We start from the raw sequence: 18,716 nt of genomic DNA on the forward strand, positions 1-18,716 counted from the left end.
AGGTGACAGCATAATATAGCAGAAAATATCAGCGATATGGAAAGATTATTGGAGATAATAATCTCCAGAAAGCACAAGGACAGGTTTACAACTGTCAAGAAAATAAAAACTATGATTACACACAATCTACGTAATTTTAAAGTAGATGATGAAGAGATTGAAATACAGTGGACCCCTGTTATACGCTGAGGTTTGGTTCCAAGATCCCCCGTGGATAACAAAATCAGTGTATGCTCAAGTCCCATTAAATGTAATGACATAGCACAATTGTGTCCCTTATAAAAAGTAGAAAATCAAGGTTTGATATTTGAAATTTATACTTTTTTTGAACATTTTCAAACCGTGGATGCTTGAATCCGTGTATAAAAAATCCATGTATAAGAAGGGCCAACTGTAGTTCAAGATTTTCCATACTTCGGCTCAATCTCAATCCAAGCAGAGAATGCAATCAAGAAATCAGAAAACTTGGATTTAGAAGGACAGCTATGAAGCAACTAAACAAGATTCTGAAGTGTAAAGATGTATAATTAAATACTAAATTTAGGATTGTCCATGCCATCATATTTCCCATTTTTATGTATGGTTATGAAAGCTGGACAGTGAAGAAAGCTGATAGTGAAAAGAATCAATACATTTGAGCTGTTAATACCATGGACTGCCAAAATAATAATAATAATAATAATAATAATAATAATAAATGAGTCCTAGAGTAAATCATGCCCAAGCTCTTCCTAGTAGCATAGATTTCTAAACTGAGGTTGTCATATTTTGGCTTTATCATGAGAAGAAACGACTCACTAGAAAAGACTATATTTTTTGTGGGCTTTTCAGGCTACGTGGCCATGCTCTAGAAGAGTTTATTCTTGACATTTCACCGGCATTTGTGGCTGGCATCTTCAGAGAACTTGCCAGTCAGAGATACTGGCAAAACATCAGGAATAAACTTTTCTAGAACATGGCCACATAGCCCGAAAAACCCACAAAAAACTATGGATGCCGGCCATGAAAGCCTTCAACTTCACAAAGACTATGATGCTTGGTAAAGTTGAGGGCAATAAGAAAATAGGAAGGCCACATTCCAGATGGATAGATTCAATCAGGGGACCCATGAATCTGCAACAGCTGAGCATGGTGGTTAAGGATAGGGTGACTTGGAGGTCTTTCATTCATAGGGCTAACATAGGTTTAAGTCAACTTGAAAACAGTTAGTTAACCACAAAAAAACCCTGCTAATACCAAGATTCCACAGGAGGCAGTTGTAACAGTGGAATAATAGCACTATAACCGTGTAGTGTGACATTGTCCATTACATACTTGGCATCATTTCCCCCATTTTTTAAAAGAGGACATTGCCTACAACCCATTCCCCCAGCCTGTCATCAGCACTTGGTATTCTAGGGCAGCTTTCAAGACCCCAGCACACAAAGCATTGTGAGGAATTGACAGCTGTCACAGACCTAGCTGACTGGTGTGAGGGAGGCATCACAACAATGTTAGGCTTTCCAAAGCTTTGTGGAAAATTACATTTGTGATCCCAGTCACTTTCAGAACAACAACACCACCACCGCTGCTGCCAAATAACCTCAGGTGAGTCCTCTGATCTGTAAAAGAGAGCCAAGAGATGACATTTTGTCCAAGGCTCATTCAAACTTCAAACTGGTCCAGTAGGGCTTGGGGCTGGATATCAATCTTTATCAGAGCTTGGAAGGGTAACAGGTTTGGGCAATTAACTTCCATAATATCCCCAGTCACCATGGCCACATTTTATGAATTCTGGCTTTGATTTTAAAAAATCCAACACAAAGTCCATGATGTGAATTAGAGTCTGTGCGAGCACATAAAGTCAACAGTGCCACAGGACTTTCTGATGTTTTTGGTACAAGAGATTATTGTCATTCTGGAGAGTTTTTCTTTGCACACAGAAACACATTATTCAGTATCATTCAGTGTCTGTCTTAATGGTCCATTGCACACATGGATATTCATCATTTTATTTACATGCATATTCATCATTTTCTAACTGCTGTTATCAAACATTGATTTGCATATAGGAGTGTGCCATAATAGACTCAACACCATCAACTGAAAACTTCATATCACTTCTTCTTGCTTCAAAAACACATGCGTTCTCTTGCAAAATCACAAACTGATGTGGAATGACGAGTATGCAGGAGTGTCTGAAATTGTACAGGAAAAGGACATATTTCATTCCCTACGCATGGATGATAACCTATCAATAAGGCTATAGCTGCTATTCAAATCCTGCTGGAGTATCTGTCAGAAATAAGGTCTTGTCTTGTCCAACTTCCAGGTGCTAAGCCCATCACTTGAATACGGGGATCAAGAATAAAGCCATACTTTTAAGGTATGGTTTTGTGAATTAGCCTGTTTCCTACATCAGGCCTATTCGTGGTGAGAAAGATCTTAGCAAGATTTGTTCAGAGGCGGTTTCTCATTGCCTTCCCTTGAGATAGACAGATATAGGGAAAAGTCTGTAAAATAGTGAAGAAAAAGTACTATTGATAAGACCTTTCTCACCATGAATGGTGGGCGTTGTGTCTTGGCAATCCTGGTTGAATAGTTTTTCTCTCTGGATTGATGAGATTCTCCTCATAGTATCGCTTATTGAATGAGCTGAATTTTTAAAAATCTGTCTGAAATGAAACAATATATGTGTGTGTGTTTGTTGTATGCCTTCAAGTCATTTCTGACTTTTGGCAACTCTAAAACAATCCTATCAAGAGGTTTTCTTAGCAAGATTTGTTCAGAGGAGGTTCCCCATTGCCTTCCCATGAGATGATAGATAGTAGATAGATAGATAGATAGATAGATAGATAGAAGATAGATAGACAGATGCTCTCTAAAAGAAAAATCTAGGCCCTCATAAGTTTGTTAGTCTTGTAAGATGCCATAAGACTCCTGTGGAAAACAAGTAACCATAGAAACAAGGTTGGCAGATTTATGGCACACCTTTTCTTTTTCTTTTTTTAACAGCTGAGAGAAAAAAAGTCTGGGAAAGCAAGAAATGCCAGATTTCAATACTGGGATATAAGAACACTAAACAACTGTTTCCATTGTATCCCACTGTGGCAAAGAAGCAGTCCTCTGTTTCCTTTCTGTGGCAAGACAAAGAGAACTATTTATAACACAATTGTACTGACATAATTTATTGAAAGGTCAAAAGAAAAGCCACCACGTTTTCGTTTTAGCTTGCGTATCATTGGTCTGAGAGCTAGCGTGGCATAGTAGCTTCAGTGTTGAACTATGACTCAGGGCCAGAGTTTGATTCCCAGCTCAGCCATGAAACCCACAGGGTGACCTTGGGTAAGTCACATGCTCTCAGCCTCAGAGATAGGCAATGGCATTTCCTCTCTGAAGAAACTTGGCAAGAAAACCCTGTGCTAGGTCCGCCTTAGGGTCACCATAAGTCAAACATGACAACAACAACAACACATCATTGGCCTATCAACCTAGATGTTACCAGAAGAAGTGCAGGTATGGTAAAGGCCAACAGACCCTACCAATAACTACCTTAGCTAAAATTATTTTACATTTTTCAAACTAAATAATTTCTCCACAGACTATCCTCACCCCACCAAGGATGCATCTTTTGTTGTTGTGTGCCTTCAAGTCATTTTTTTTAACTTATGGCAACCCTAAGGGGATTTTCTTGGCAAGATTAGTCCAGGGGACATTTGCTATTGCCCTCCTCTGAGGCTGAGAGCATATGACGTGCCCAAGGTGAGCTTCATGGCTGAGCTGGGAATCAAACCCTGATCTCCAGAGCCATAGTCCAACACTCAAACCACTATGCTACATGGACTCTAGGGTGCATCTACACTGCAGAAATAATGCAGTTTGACCCCACTTTAATTGCCATGGCTTCATCTTACAGAATCCTGGGATTTGTAGTTTTGTGAGGCATCAGCACTCCTTGGCAGAGAAAGCTAAAGGCCTTGTATAATTGCAGATCCCAGGATTCCATAGAATGGAGCTACAGTACTTAAAGTGCCATCAAAGTGCATTATTTCAACAGTGTAGATGCATCGTGAGGTGGAAGAACCATGCCGCCTTACTTTCCTTCTGTCAGCAAGTGAAAACATTCCTATCCCAATACGCTTTCAGGAATCAGGCTTTTAATGGTGTGTTTATATATATGCTGTATTTTACAGCATTTTAAAATTATTTTAATTCTATAGGATGGTTATTTGCTTTTTAATTTCATATATTCCAACTCATGTTTTTGGTATGTTTCTAATCTGCTCTGGTTTTAGTATTCTATAAGCCTCCTTTAGTCCCAATATTGAGGGAAAGTAGGATATAAATGAATAAAATGATGATGATGAGCATTTGGTGATATCAATAACAATCAACTGATGTTTCTCCTTCCTGTTGTTGTTGTTGTTGTTGTTGTTGTTGTTGTGTGCCTTCAAGTAATTTCTTATTTATGGCAATCCTAAAGCAAACTTATGGAGTTTTCATAGCAAGATTTGTTCAGGGGTGGGTACATTTGCTTTCCTCTGAGACTCAAAGTATGACTTGGCCAAGATCATCCAGTGGGTTTGTATAGCTGAGCAGGGATTTGAACTCTGGTCTTCCAGTGTCCTAGTCCAATGCTCAAACCACTACACCAAACTGGCTCTGTGTTTTTTAGATGGGGGGACTAAATATAGATGATTATTATAGCTGAGATTAAACACATACACCACCTGTAGTTTATGGAATAGCAATTACTTGGCTATACTTGGCTGCAAATAAAGCAAATATTAAGGAGACCACTAAATCCCCAGTGCCTACACCCTCTCCCTCATTCAGATTAGAATGCATAATAACTATTTGAAAATGGTCTGAAAGAACCAAAAATAACTTCGATTCTTTTATGTAAGCTTGATAAATGAAATGCAAAATGGTGCTTCTGTTTTTATAATGTACATATTGCATCTGTGTGTACGCCTTCCCCTCCAGGATTTGATAATAAATAAATAATAAAATTTTTATTTATACCCCGCCCTTCCGAACGATCAGGGCGGCTAACAAAGTGCACCGAAGCGCAAACAAAATACAAAGTTAAAAGCATACAATTAGCAATACAATCCTTAAAAACAATAAAAACCCCTTAGCCCATCCTCACGGCCACGAGAGAGGAGGGAGGCCCACAGGATGTTTAGTCGGGGAATGCCTGATTGAATAGGAAGGTTTTTAAGCCCTTCCTAAATTGGGCCAGGGTGGGAGATGAGCGGAGCTCCATGGGCAGCGTATTCCAGAGGGCTGGGACAGCTGTGGAAAAGGATCTTCTGGCAGTAACAGCCAACCTAGCCCCAGGCACCTTCAGGAGTTGCTGCCCAGATGTTCTGAGGGTGCGAGGCGGAATGTACGGGGAGAGGCAGTCCTTCAGGAATCCTGGGCCCAAGCCATTTAGGGCTTTATAGGTAATAACCAACGCCTTATATTGCGCTCGGAAGCGAATGGGCAGCCAATGGAGATCTTTAAGCACAGGTGTTATATGGCTGGTCCTGGGAGCACCAGTGACCAGTCGCGCTGCCATGTTCTGCACCAATTGCAGCTTCCGAGTTTGGTATAAGGGTTGCCCCATGTAGAGTACATTACAGAAATCCAGTCTCGAAGTTACCAGAGCATGTACAACAGTTTCAAGGTCCCTCTGAGCCAGGTATGGGCGCAGCTGGCGAATCAGCCGGAGCTGATAGCAGGTGCTCTTGACCGTCGCATTCACCTGAGCCGTCAGGTGAAGGGAGGAGTCAAGAAGCACCCCCAGACTGCGCACGGAGTCCTTCACAGGGAGCGTGACCCCATTCAGGACAGGTGGAACCACCGCCATTCCTGGGCCAGGGGAACCTATCACTAGTACCTCCGTTTTCTCTGGATTAAGCTTGAGTCGGTTTTCCCTCATCCAGCCCATTACCGCCTCCAGACAAGCCACGAGAGGAGAGACGCCATCCCCGGTCACAGCATCAGTCGGAGACATAGAGAAAATGATTTGGGTGTCATCAGCGTACTGATAACACCGCGCCCCATGTCTCCGGATGATCTCTCCCAGCGGTTTCATGTAAATGTTAAATAGCATGGGGGACAGAATGGCTCCTTGAGGAACCCCAGTTTTAAGGGCTCGCTCGCTGGAGCACACGTCCCCCAGCTGCACCATCTGGGACCTCCCAGAGAGGTAGGAGCGGAACCACTGGAGCGCAGTGCCCCCGATTCCCACCTCAGCCAGGCGGCCCAGAAGGATACCATGGTCTATGGTATCGAAAGCCGCTGAGATGTCCAAGAGCACCAACAGGGACACGCTTCCCCTGTCAATGCCCAGACGGAGATCATCGACCAAGGCGACCATGGCCGTCTCAACCCCGTGACCCGCCCGGAAGCCAGTTTGAAATGGGTCCAGATAATCCGTTTCATCCAAGACCGCCTGAAGCTGGATCGCAACCGCCCTCTCAATCACCTTCCCCAAAAATGATAATTGTAGGGCACATGCATTGCAGAAGTCAAATAGTGGGTTGTTGTGACAGCATGTGTGTTGGAAACAAACGATGAGCTATTTTCAGCATAATGTGATAAAACTCATATTTGTAGCTACTAATAAATCTGTGCATTGTTACCTGAAAGTTGGTGTGGAATTTATTAGCTCAGCAGGGAGGCTGTGAGAGGCTGGGTAACTTCGAGGATTGTTTTCACATGTGTGTATCAGTACTAACTGCACAATGAGTCCCAGTTAATGAATAAAGGTGGTTTTATTTAGGAATATGCAAGAGAACACACAAACACACAGTAACAATTCAGTCTAAGCCTTACTGAAACAGAAGTATGGAAATTGAATAGTGGAGGCTTAGGGTTGTAGAGAGGGTGATATTTACTAGTCCTGCAGAGGAATCCACAGGAAGCAAGGAATGACTCAGATGGTGTCTGAGGGAGACACAGTAATTGAAAGAAACCTTCTGTGTACATATGAGGCTAGATCTAGGACTGACATTTATATCTGATTTTCTAGCCTTGAGAGGTACTTGGTGCCATCTGGTAGTGTGATAAAGACCTGATGGTCTTCCCAGGGAATTGACAGTGGGATTCCGGAACAATTGATGGCTTAAACTTCAGAGTAACAAAACGTTGATTGGAGTTAGGACAACTCCATGATGGATGGATTTGGAAGCTAGCTGGGGTTAGGTAGGAGATACAGACAGCCCTTCACATTTGCACCTTTGACTTTTGTGGATTTGATTATTCACAGATTTGATTTATATGTTCTCTCTAGGAATCTCTTGGTCCTCCAGTGTGACTCTCTTAACTTCTGTCAAAAGTTGCACTGAAGGACCTACAGATTGCTAAAGACAGGGACGTAGCCAAGGGGGGATTCTTGGGGTCTGGACCCCCCCCCTTCCATTAGAAAAATGAATGGTGTGTGCTGCTGCGCCGCCGCGCCCAAGCCCCATTATAATGGTGGCACTTAGTCTGGACCCCCCCCTTCCTAAAATCCTGGCTACGTCCCTGCTAAAGAGAACACTTTTCTAGGCATTTGTAGGTCAACTGTAGGTATTTATAGGTGCCATGGTCCATGTCTGGCAGATGTTGACCACAGAATTGCCCTGGAGGACCCAGACATTCCCAGAGAGATGTTCTCTCAGGATATATATGGATTTTTCCCACTTTCACAGGGGTCCTGAATCCCTAAGCCCGAAGAATGTGGAGGGCCCACTGTACTGTCTTATTCACCTTAGTGCAATGGGACCACATTTGTACCCAATGCAAGAAGATTTGCAGGGGGCCTGGGGGCAGGTCAGAGTGATCAGCAAACCCATCTATTCTCTATTTTGCTATTAACTTGATCTTCCACATGTCTTTGGGTCAATGTGCCTTTCCCATGGGAAACTTCCTAATGTTTCATAGGTCATCACGATTTTTTAAAACATGTCTGGCTCTAGATATTAAAGTATGAAACCTTATATACAGAGTGGGGGGGGGGTGTCAGGTGGGCTAACAGCATTAGCAGCCACTCAAGCTTCCCACATCAAGATTGTAGTTACAATACCTTTAGTTTGTAGAGTGGTTTATTCATGACACTTGGCACATATACTGCTTCAGTATTTCAAAGTACATTGCATATATTATGGTGGTAGTGATTAGAGCATGACTGTGATTCACAAAGCCAAACTGTTCAATGCACCCTGTTGAGGTCATGACAACTCATCCTTTTATACAATCCCAAAAGGTAGCAGAAACAGGATGCTAGTTAAAACTTGTGAAATATTAAACTGCCTATCTTTCAGGAATGTTTCTTACCACTGATTTTATGGAAACAACATCTGGCTGATTTGAGGACCGTTCATTTTCTGGCTCCATCCTCTACTTCATTGTGCTACCTAGCCCGAGAAAAAGGATTCTAGAGAATTCAAAAGCTTACACTATTTGTGGCATTCTGGATGACGATAATTGAAATGTTACCCAAATATGGCGTGAACCAGTATAGTGGTTTAAGAGCTGGAGGACAACACTGAGAAAACAGGATTTGAATCTCAACTTAGCCATGGAAAACACATTGGCTAACCTTGGGTAAGTCTCATCCTAAGCGGAAGGCAATGGTAAACCTCCTTTAATAAATCATGCCTAAAAAAGCTTAGGATAAGGTTGCTATAAGCTGGAGACAATTTGCAAGCACGTAACAATCAAGTCCCTCTTCTTTTCTGATGGACCATATTGCCAGTCCAGATTCTGTGTGTGTATCTGCCTGTGATCCCATGACTTTAATTGGGTTTTCTTATGCAAGGAATACTCAGAGGTAGTTTCGCCAGTTCCATCCTCTGAAATATAGCCTGCAGCACCTTGATATTCATTGGTCTCTCATCTAGACTACTTGTAAGAAAAGTCACAAATAGCACTGGCAAGATAAAGCCTTTGGCATTCAGGTCCCACCAGTAATCATCAAAAGTTGCAGCAAAGGCTGCATCTGCAGTGCAAAAATAATGCAGTTCGACATCACTTTAACTGCCATGGCTCAAAGTTATGGAATTCTGGGGTCTGTAGTTTTATGAGCTATTTAGCCTTCTCTCTCAGGGAGCTACAAATCCCAGGATTCCATAGCATGGAGCCAGGGCCATTAAAGCAGTGTCAAACTGCATTATTTCTGCAATGCAGTTGCAGCCAAAGTTGGTTTTATTTCTCTCTCACTTCATACCCACAAAAATAAGCCAGAATGAAGCAAGAGTAGAATCAATTGCAACTATAACCTCAAAGAGAAAACTGCAACCTGTGGCAAAGCAGCTTGCTACAGTGTTGTGGGAGAAGTCTCTCCTGATCTCTCTGGTTAAAAGCCTCCTGGCCAGATGAGGAAACAGGAAAACATAAGTAGCAATTTCCAGACACGGGAGCAGGGCTAGTGTTGCAGTCAGTCTCGTGGCACCTTAAAGACCAATAGATGGGTTACTTAGCATAACTGGGAGGGATTGCATTACAGCTCCCAGCATCCCCATCAGCACAATCAAATAAATTGCTTTTAAGGTATCAGAAAGAGCTTTTATAATACAGAGCGGCTGTAAACACCAATGCATGAGAGATATGAATAGAAGAGTAGGAAACCCAGTGGGTGACCATTGGCAAGTCACATTCTCTCAGCCTTAGAGGTTGATAATGGCCAAACCCCTCTGAAGAAAGTTGCCAAGAAAGCACATAGGGTTGTCATACATTGAACACAACTTGAAGGGCCACAACCACAAGAAAAAAAAAAAACCCACTGAGTGACCTTGGGCAAGTCACACTCTCTCAGCCTCAGAGGAAGGCAACTCTGAACAAACACTGCCAAAAAAAGCCTGCGATAGGGTCGCCATAAGTCAGAAATGACCAGAAGGCACACAACAAGGGAGATCTCAACAGCGGAGTAGATATCAGCTGCATCCACACTGCAGAAATAATCCAGTTTGAGACCACTTTAACTACCATGTTTCAATGCTAGGGGATTCTGGGAACTGTAGTTTTGTGCACCATTCAGCCTTCTCTTCTCTGCCAGAGAGCTCTGGTGCCACAACCAGCCACAGATCTCAGCATTCCATAACATGGAGCTGTTAAAGCAGGTGTCAAAGTGGATTATTTCTGCAGTGCGGATGCAGCAGTCAGGGTTGTTATAAGGCTCTCCCTTCCCCCACAGCCTTTTTTTCTTTCCACCTGGAGCAGAAGGATAATAATAATAAAGCAAGAATAAATCAAAAAGGCTGCAAGGGAAGCGTTCCCAGGCATTGCATGATTATTATTTGATGTTTTTATTTTCCCCTTTGTATTAATATGTATTATTTTATTATTTTGTAGAATGTATGCCACAGGCAGGCTTTTTATCTATTTATCTATTTTATTGATTGTATGTACAGTGCTGTGTAAATCTACAGTGCTATATAAATAAAAGCATAATAATAATAATAATAATAATAATAATATGTTATTATTTCCCCCCACACTTTGGACGATTCTTTTTTATGGGCTGCATTTAGAGGGTGGCTCTTTTTATTTAAAAATCATTAATAATTATTTAAATTAATTTAAAATATTGTAATTAATTAAAATATATGATTATGATTAATAATCCTAATAATAAAAATGATTTAAAAAAAGAGCCACCCTCCAAATGCAGCCCATAAAAAAGAACCACCAAAAGTATGGGAGGAAAATAATAACATAAAATACAGTAATATAATAATAATAATAATAATAATAATAATAATATGATCTAGCTCTGCAAACAGCGAAGCAAAGGGATCCCACCCTCTTTGCCCAAGAAGCCCATTCCACTTGGCTCAGCCTCTTCTCTCTAACCAATGAACTCCCCAGCTGCAACAGTGGCACAATATGATTGGAGGAACCCAACGTTCTAACCCCGCCCTTTTTCCCAGGGACCATTGTTGACCACAGAGCGCGCGCGCAGAGGGATCTGGTCTCGCGGGATCCACTGGGCACTATATAAACTCACTGCAGGCGTGCGTTCTTTCTTTTTGGGTGCTTGCATGGTAAGGTGGGTTGTGTGGTTTCTTCCTCTTAGGGGTGTTTTGGACTCTCCTGGAGGAAAGTTTGGGGTGGAAGAACCCAGATTGCATCTGCACTGTAGAAATAATCCGGATTGACATCAAACCGGATTATTTCTGCAGTGTGGATGCAGCCTCAGACAGGTACAAAATAAGGCGATGGTGGGAGGCAAAGAGAGGGGTCTTTGCAGTTTGCCTGGGAAGGAGAAAAGGGGTTGATCCACCCCCTTTTGCTTAGGAAGCAGAGCCCGCACCTTCTGGTTTTCTCCGGCTGCATCTACACTGCAGAATAAATCCTCTTTGACACCACCTTAACTGCCCTGGCTCAGTGCTGTGGAATTGTGGGATTTTTAGTTTGCAGAGATAGTTCAGTGTTCCCTGTCAGAGTGCTTTGGTGCCACAGCAAACTGTCATTCCCATTAATAATTTTTATTGAAACTAAAAGTTTGTACAATGAATTTTATTTAATACATAATTCCATATATATATATATATATATATTCTACATTCTGTTACAATTTATCTGAATATCTTTTATATTCCTCCTCAGTGCTCCCCTTCCCCATTTTCACCCTTATATTCCATCCATAATCTCAGTTCCTATCCTGGAGGTAATCTTCCATCTTCTTTTCTCAATACTTTCTCAGCGAAAGTTTCATTTATATCCAGCCTCCAGAAGGATTGAGGTGAGTTACAGTAGACTACAATGGATAATGCAATAGTTCATCAAATCATTTCCCTCTTTTTCTCCATTTCTCTGAGTCATATATAATGCTAACAGAGTTGTGGCAGTTATAAGTGGTGCCAATCTGGGTTATTTCTGCTGCCTTTCTGACTCCCATCCCTTTGCGCATCTAAAGCGCCCTGTGCTTTGGAATGGGCAACATGGAGGGGCATAGCATTCTTCTCACTGAAACCCAGGGCAGGGCAGATACTCTCTGCTTTTGGATCCTGTCGTGAGTGATATTTCCACTTTGATAATTGTGTGTTTTATTGTGCAAGTGTGGATCCAGTACTGGTTGTGGTTCTGGATTGCTGCCTGCAATTCAGAGTAACATCTAATCCATATGTTGTACTTCAGCTGCTGTCATTCCCATTATTAGCTTGAGTGGTTAGGGGTTGCAGTCCTATAGTAGACCCTTTGTTACTCATCTCTGCTCAGTTGCTTAACAGCATTGCTCTTGTGTCTTTGCACAATTGCATGATGGGATAAAAATTCAACAGTTCTCCCACTTAAAAGCTGTGGAAAGCTTCAGTTGGTCCTGCGGCTGCTTTAAAGGAGAAGGAACCGAATCAAAAATATGGCTGGCAACCTTCTACTATTACACCAAAGTTTATCTGCCCTGATGGTGCAAAGGGGTTAAACACATCAAGGAATAGGTGTCTAATTTATGAATGCCATTTGTTGTGGTATAAACGAACAGGCTTCATCATGAGGTCAGTAGAGAAGTATGTTGAAGATCATAAGAGCATGCTGTGGTGCTGGACTTGCTAATTTGATGTTTCTTAGTTTTATTTATGGCACATGTTTTCTGAGCAGAAAAATGTTCAGCGTAGCCTTTATATGGTATTTGACCATAAGCTTGCAAACTGATCTCTATATCTTGAAATGAGAGCATGCTTTTAAAATTTGACTTCAAAAAGTTGATTGTTGATCATCAACTGGCATGCCCTTCCTCTCCCCTTCTTGCTAAATTCCCATTGTTGGGATAATTCTCTTTTCCTTTGGTAATTCTTTAAAGAGCTGTATTGCATTTGCTGCCATGTAAAAAGTCAATATTATGTTGCAACCATTTATTCTTCAGAGTGACACATACTACAACAAACTAGCTACAATTTAGCTTTTGGAAAGGCTGAATCCATAACACTTGGGAATTTATTGCCTGTCAGTATGTGTGTTCCGTATGGCAGTATTGGTAAATTCTGCCACTAAATTGTTAGTGTGTGTAATTTCCTCTTTTTGTTTTCTAAAGTTCAGCTCCTAGCATAGCCTTCCACACAATACTCTGCAGTTGAATGGACCGGTTAAATGGGTATCCTCTTTATTAGAAGGTAAGAAAAAAGTGATATCCTTTCATCCCAGTCCTAGTCCAGTATACCATGCTGTCCCTGGCTGATGATCATTTTATATTGACCAAGTCTTACTTTGCACCTGCCACAAGCTCCATATCCTTTGCCCACTATAATTTTTCACCCATGTTTATTCTTACATCCCTTCCTGTAACTCTTCCAGTGTTACCAATCAAATGTCTACTTTTCCAAATGACCTTACCCATATTCCCATGCCATCAGGACTTGGGCTCATGATTCCCTCTGGTATCACTACTTTTTTGTTAGCTCCTTTAAAATCTATGTTTTCACCAAGTTTCAGGCCTCTAACATTTACTGAAGCAAACATGAGTGTAAGAATTGCTTTCATTGTACCTAAGGTGATATGAAAGCTCTCTATGGCCCCATTTTCAACATTTTAGGCCTAGGAGAGGCCTTTTTTTTAACAACAGAAAATAATACTTCCAGATTCCTGTTCACTTCTGTGTTAAAAACAGCTTCTCCTGGGCCTAAAATGATGCCAAACCATGGCAAAATGCCCCCCCCCCTCCATATCTTCTAGAGGGAGTTAAAGATACAAATAAGCCCTAGTGTCTGCATGTGGGCTACACTTGAGCATCCCTGGTAGATTTAAGAATGTTGTATATGGATGGAACATCATTGTAGTCTTTCCCCTTTCAGCTTTGCCCTCTTAAAGCTGGCGGTGTTTTAAGTGGCCAACACAGAGGGGTAAAGTAATTCTCTTTTAAACCCAGAGGTGAGGACAACACTTACCTCTGGATCCTGTCAGGAGGAACAAACACTGTATATTTGATGTCTACAATGTAACATGACAATATTTATCTAGAATTGCTATTGCTGATGTCAGTGTCATTTAAGACGCCAGATTTTGGTAGTTCATAATGTAATTTGGCCTTTGAAACAAGTCTGAGGCGGGTTACAGACCGCCATTTAGTAAGTATTCTATACGTACTAGGGTTAGGAAGGGGCGGTGCTTCCGCACCCCCCTAACCCTAGTACATATAGAATACGTACAAGATGGCGGCGCCCTGTTCATACGGGCGCCGCCATCTTTACGTATCGGACGCTGTGCGTCCAAACATGTTGCGGCGCTAATGACGTCGCGAATGCGCCCCTGGCGCCTCGCGATGTCATTAGGGCGCCGCAAGAAGAAGCTCCATTTTGGAGCTTCTTTTTTGCTCCGTAACGGAGCCGCGCGGTTTGGCTGCGACGGCTCCCTTACGGAGCAAACTGCGGCGGCGGCAGACCGCCTCAAAGTGGTGGTCTATAACCCGTCTGAGTCAATTTACCAGTGGAATAGAAGATGAGCTTGTTTTCTGTTTTGTTTTGTTTTTGTTTTGGATACTTGGATGTTTATCAACAGCTTTGAAAGGGGTCACCGACATAACTTGCCTGAAAAATAAAAAACCTTGATAAGTTGTATGAATAGCTGCAAATGAATAGACTACAAGTGATTCACTAGAAATTGCAGGTGATTCAGTAGAATGATTCAGTAGAAATTGCAGGTGTAGCAGGGAAAGAGTTCATTGCCAAGTTAAGAAGGGCAGACATCTCAGTACCTATTCATCATTACTATTAAGTCTTGGAATTGCTTCAGAGTGTGGATGGTGGTACTTACCAGTAAGATCCCTAGGAATATAGCTGTGGAGTGACTTGCACTATATGACAGAATTCAGCAAGAATTTGTTAGGCAACAAGTTATTTTATCGGGGTTGTGAGAGTGAAGATAGTATGAACCTATGACAGTTACAGAAATAAGGCTTGCATCTAGTTGTTAGTCTAAACCAGTGGTCCCCAAACTGTTATCTTTAAGGGGTTTTGTACTTCAGCTCATAGAATCCCAGACTATTGGACAACATGGCTGAGGGTTGTGGGAGCTGAAGTCCAAAATCTCTTAAACGGCACAGTTTGGGGGCCACTGGTCTACAGTAAATTGCTTGAATCAGTTGTTCAACACTTGTGTGCATCCCACTGAGTACTGTAAATGGGTCTGTTCTACTTTAGAACTACCACTTGGATTAAACCACAATCTATGTTTATGTAGGGTTGACAATTTCATAATATTAAGGCAAGTGTCATACTTGGAAAACATTTACAACTTGGCCTGAGATCCTACAGCTTTAGGTGGAGTATAATGTTCTGCCCACAGTGCTATGTTTATTCCTCTCATCCTGGCAGCTGTTATATGCCCTGGGAAGGCCGCTGCTACCACTTCTTACAGGTAGAGAGGGGAAGGAGCTAATTCCGATGAAGCAATAGTTGGTCTTGGCTTGGTAGAGAAGCATGTGCTGACAAATGGAGTGCACCCTTATTTTCTTTCCCCTAGGAACCTAGAGCAGCTGCACCTACATTGTCTTAATTGTCTCCCATGCTATCAGTAAGCAGCAGAACTTAATAGCTATAGGAGGATGCTGTGAACAGTGTACAAATGGCAGAGAAAAGCCCTCTGCCCCCTTCCAAAGAGACATATGCACATGCGAACCACCCTTAATGTGTGTATATCAGTTAACCAGATGTCTCCTTTGGTGTGCGAGCTAGCAAAAATGATTGAAAATGACAATGTTTGCACTATGTGCTCTTTCTGCAAAAGTGGATTTTGATGCTGGAAGTTCAGCCACAGTGAATTCCTATCCCTAAAAGGAGTTACAGGGTTTCCCCACCTAAGCATGTGCCAAGTATAGGAGTGCAATGCAATTCTCAATTGCAAGAACTATCTGGTCCATCCTCCCCAAGCTATTTGTAAATCATGATGGATATCTACCATGTTTAGCTTTTCTGGCAAAGTTAAGCATCACCGCCTTAGGGAGTATTTCAGGGTCAGAAGGTTAATTTGGAGTTAACTCTCAGGGAAGGAATGCCTGACTTCTCCACTATTAGATATGTACCATACTTTAAGCTTAGGGCCTGTGCAGACCGGTCATTAAGGCTGGCCTGGGGGTGGAGTTGGGGCATGGTGTCCATACAATGCATGCTCTGACTCTGCTTCATGGTGGCATGTTGCTGCCTGCCACTGCTCGTGGCACACAGTGTCATGGCACTCCTCTGGCACTGTGTTTACATGATGCAGCGCCAAAGGAGCATCTTAAAGCCACAGTGCTGCAGCTATTGCATCTTTGAAAGTTCAGGTCAGGGCTGCAGAGTGCGGTTGCCATGGCCCTGATCCAGCACAGAGGGAGGCAGCTGCCCCTTAGGGGTGCTCTGCACAGCCCTGGAATGTTTATGTGCAGGATAGCTTCTAAATTAATTTTCTTTTTTTTCCCCCACAGCAAAATGAAGCTACCAACTTCTAGAATATGGAAGCATTTGCACAATACAAGTTTTTCTGATAAAAGAAATATTGTTTGGAAATACCGTTATAAGAAATATGTATTTCCAGATGCTACAAAAATGACTAAACATATCCATGTATATACAACGTGTCCTGTACAGACTAAAAAATGCATAATGGATTTATATTGGGGATGCTATGATAATGTTAGTCCAGGTAGCAACTCACGGTGTTCTCAGTCAGGAGGTTCTCTTTCTGCCATGTCTATAACATTAACAAATTGTGCAAAAGACTCTTCAACACATGATATCTGAAGATCAGAGGGATGAAGTAAGCAAGCTCTTGCCAGAGAAATATCTAATTCTGGAATGCCATTGTACTGTGGAAATACATTGTGACAAGAAGCTATTCTATGAGCAAGCTTGTTTCATACTAAAAATTTGTGACAAACTGCAGTGAACTTTGTGTGAGGAAAGAAGCAATGGGTGGACAGATAGCTTTTCAAAAACATCTACAGTTAGAGATCTTAAAGTATACAAAGTATCTGGGACACCATCCTCAACAACAATGCTTTTTCAGGATTAACAGCAGAACCTGAAAATTCTCAGCCAGTTAGTTCAGTTGAACAGGACAGTATGCTTTCATCAGGCAAAACTTGCACTTTTAAAAATTTATAGTGATGGATCCAGAAAGGCAGAAAAAACAGATAGCAATAGCTTTGACATATGGAGACAAATCATGTTGCAAAACAGCAGTGGGAGTCTCTGCTTGGAGAGCCGGTGTGCAGTAATGGTTTGAGTGGGGGACAGAAGTGACCAGGGCGCAAATCCCTGCTTAGCCGTGGAAACCCCCTGGGTGATCTGAGAGGGAGGCTGTGGCAAGCTTCCTCTAGATAGAAGTTAAGAAAATATAAAAATTTTAAAATGTATTGTTATATAATGACCAAGGTCATTCTGTATTTTAATATCATGGACAGACAGATAGATTTGGGGGGGGGGGGACACTGTAGAAGAATTTCTGAAAAGTTACATTTCTAGCTAAGAGTCTGTACTTGTTGGTCATGCACAAACATAAGGATGCTTTGTGAAATTCACTTTGAATCATTTTTCTCTGTACAGTAAAGAACAACAATCCCTAGACCTACCTTAGACCCTTCCCTATAATAACAGTAGTTGATTGTTGGGATCAAGCAAGGGTAATGTCTAACTGTTGCCCTCATTCACTTACTGTTCTGAAAGTTAAATACTCTCAGTGTACAGAACATGGGTTTGGACTACTTAACTACAATATGTTTCTATGGTAACTGCTTTTTAGATTTCATTGGAATTTTGAGCAATGAAGTAATTTGTCCAAAATAACTTTCATCAAAAGCCACTCTTAAGCATAAGGATTAAGGTAGTTGGGCTTTATATGAGATGTAAACATGGTTTGAACTTGATGGATCAACTTTTTTTTTTTTTTTGTACAAAATAGAAGGTGATGTTGGAACACAAGCAAAAAATACAGGTTGAGCCTCCCTTATCCTCAGTAATCCAAAATATTCTGAAATCTAAAACTGTCCATGTAGGTAGCTGAGATAGTGATACTTTGTTTTCTGGTGGTTCAATGTACTCAAAATTTGTTTTATGAACAAATTATTAAATACTGTGTGTAAGATTACCTTCTGGCTATATGTATAAGGTGCATACAAAACAAATGAATTTCATGTTTAGACTTGGGTCACATCTCCAACATTTCATTATGTATATGCAAATATTCCAGAATCTGAAAAACTCCAAAATCCAAAACACTTATGGTCCCAAGCAATTCAGATAAGGGAGTCTCAACCTGTACTAAAAGTCTGTTGCAGCCTTGGTTCAACCATTCTGTTATCAGTTTCCATTTATTGAAATAAAAATTGTGAACAAAGAAACTAGTTTGTGTTTGACTAAAATTTGTAATCCTTCAGTTAGAGACCTGCATATCTTGCCTCATAGTATCTAGGGAAGGCATGAGAAAAGTGGGCCACATGCACCCCACAGGGGTCAATTTATTTGAGGGAACACATTTTTGGTCCCATTTGCACCTTAGGAATGGGGAACCAATAGCTTCCACTTCAGCAGATTAGGGAAAGGGGAGAATTGTTTCAAGCACACAACCCCATCTTCCAGTGGCTGGACCAATTTATACCTTGGTTGTTTTGCTGAGTGGAGGCACTGATTTGGAATGGTGCCTTCTGTGTACACTTCAATGGTAGGTAGTTTTCCTTCCTTGTATGCTTTTTAAAAAACTGGCAAAGGTATAAGCAGTACTGGGGTTGGTGTATTTTTTGTATTCTAATTTTCCATTCAGGATGTCAACAAGTATATCTTGGTGAGGGGCAGATT

The 18,716-nt window shown here is 41.6% G+C and overlaps 1 long non-coding RNA gene and 2 other non-coding genes across 7 annotated transcripts; all 3 read left to right on the forward strand.

Annotated features, from left to right (window-relative positions):
- Window positions 1-10,939: 10,939 nt before the first annotated feature.
- Window positions 10,940-18,262, forward strand: LOC149312723 (uncharacterized). Of its 5 annotated transcripts, none has more exons than XR_016281292.1 (3): window positions 10,940-10,997; window positions 12,986-13,064; window positions 16,349-18,262. It is a non-coding gene; the product is annotated as an uncharacterized LOC149312723 (long non-coding RNA). The 5 variants fall into 5 exon arrangements; XR_016281290.1 differs by lacking the exon at window positions 10,940-10,997 and adding an exon at window positions 11,008-11,698; XR_016281294.1 differs by lacking the exon at window positions 10,940-10,997 and adding an exon at window positions 11,008-11,698 and having other exon boundaries at window positions 12,991-13,064.
- Window positions 11,859-11,981, forward strand: LOC149312724 (small nucleolar RNA SNORA26). The gene has a single exon (XR_016281555.1). It is a non-coding gene; the product is annotated as a small nucleolar RNA SNORA26 (small nucleolar RNA).
- On the forward strand, window positions 13,745-13,862 carry LOC149312725 (small nucleolar RNA SNORA26). The gene has a single exon (XR_016281554.1). It is a non-coding gene; the product is annotated as a small nucleolar RNA SNORA26 (small nucleolar RNA).
- Window positions 18,263-18,716: the final 454 nt, after the last annotated feature.

Source organism: Sceloporus occidentalis, unplaced genomic scaffold (genome assembly GCF_023333645.1).
Source record: "Sceloporus occidentalis isolate IW3139 unplaced genomic scaffold, rSceOcc1.0.p SCAF_5, whole genome shotgun sequence".
NCBI classification, from domain to species: domain Eukaryota; kingdom Metazoa; phylum Chordata; class Lepidosauria; order Squamata; family Phrynosomatidae; genus Sceloporus; species Sceloporus occidentalis.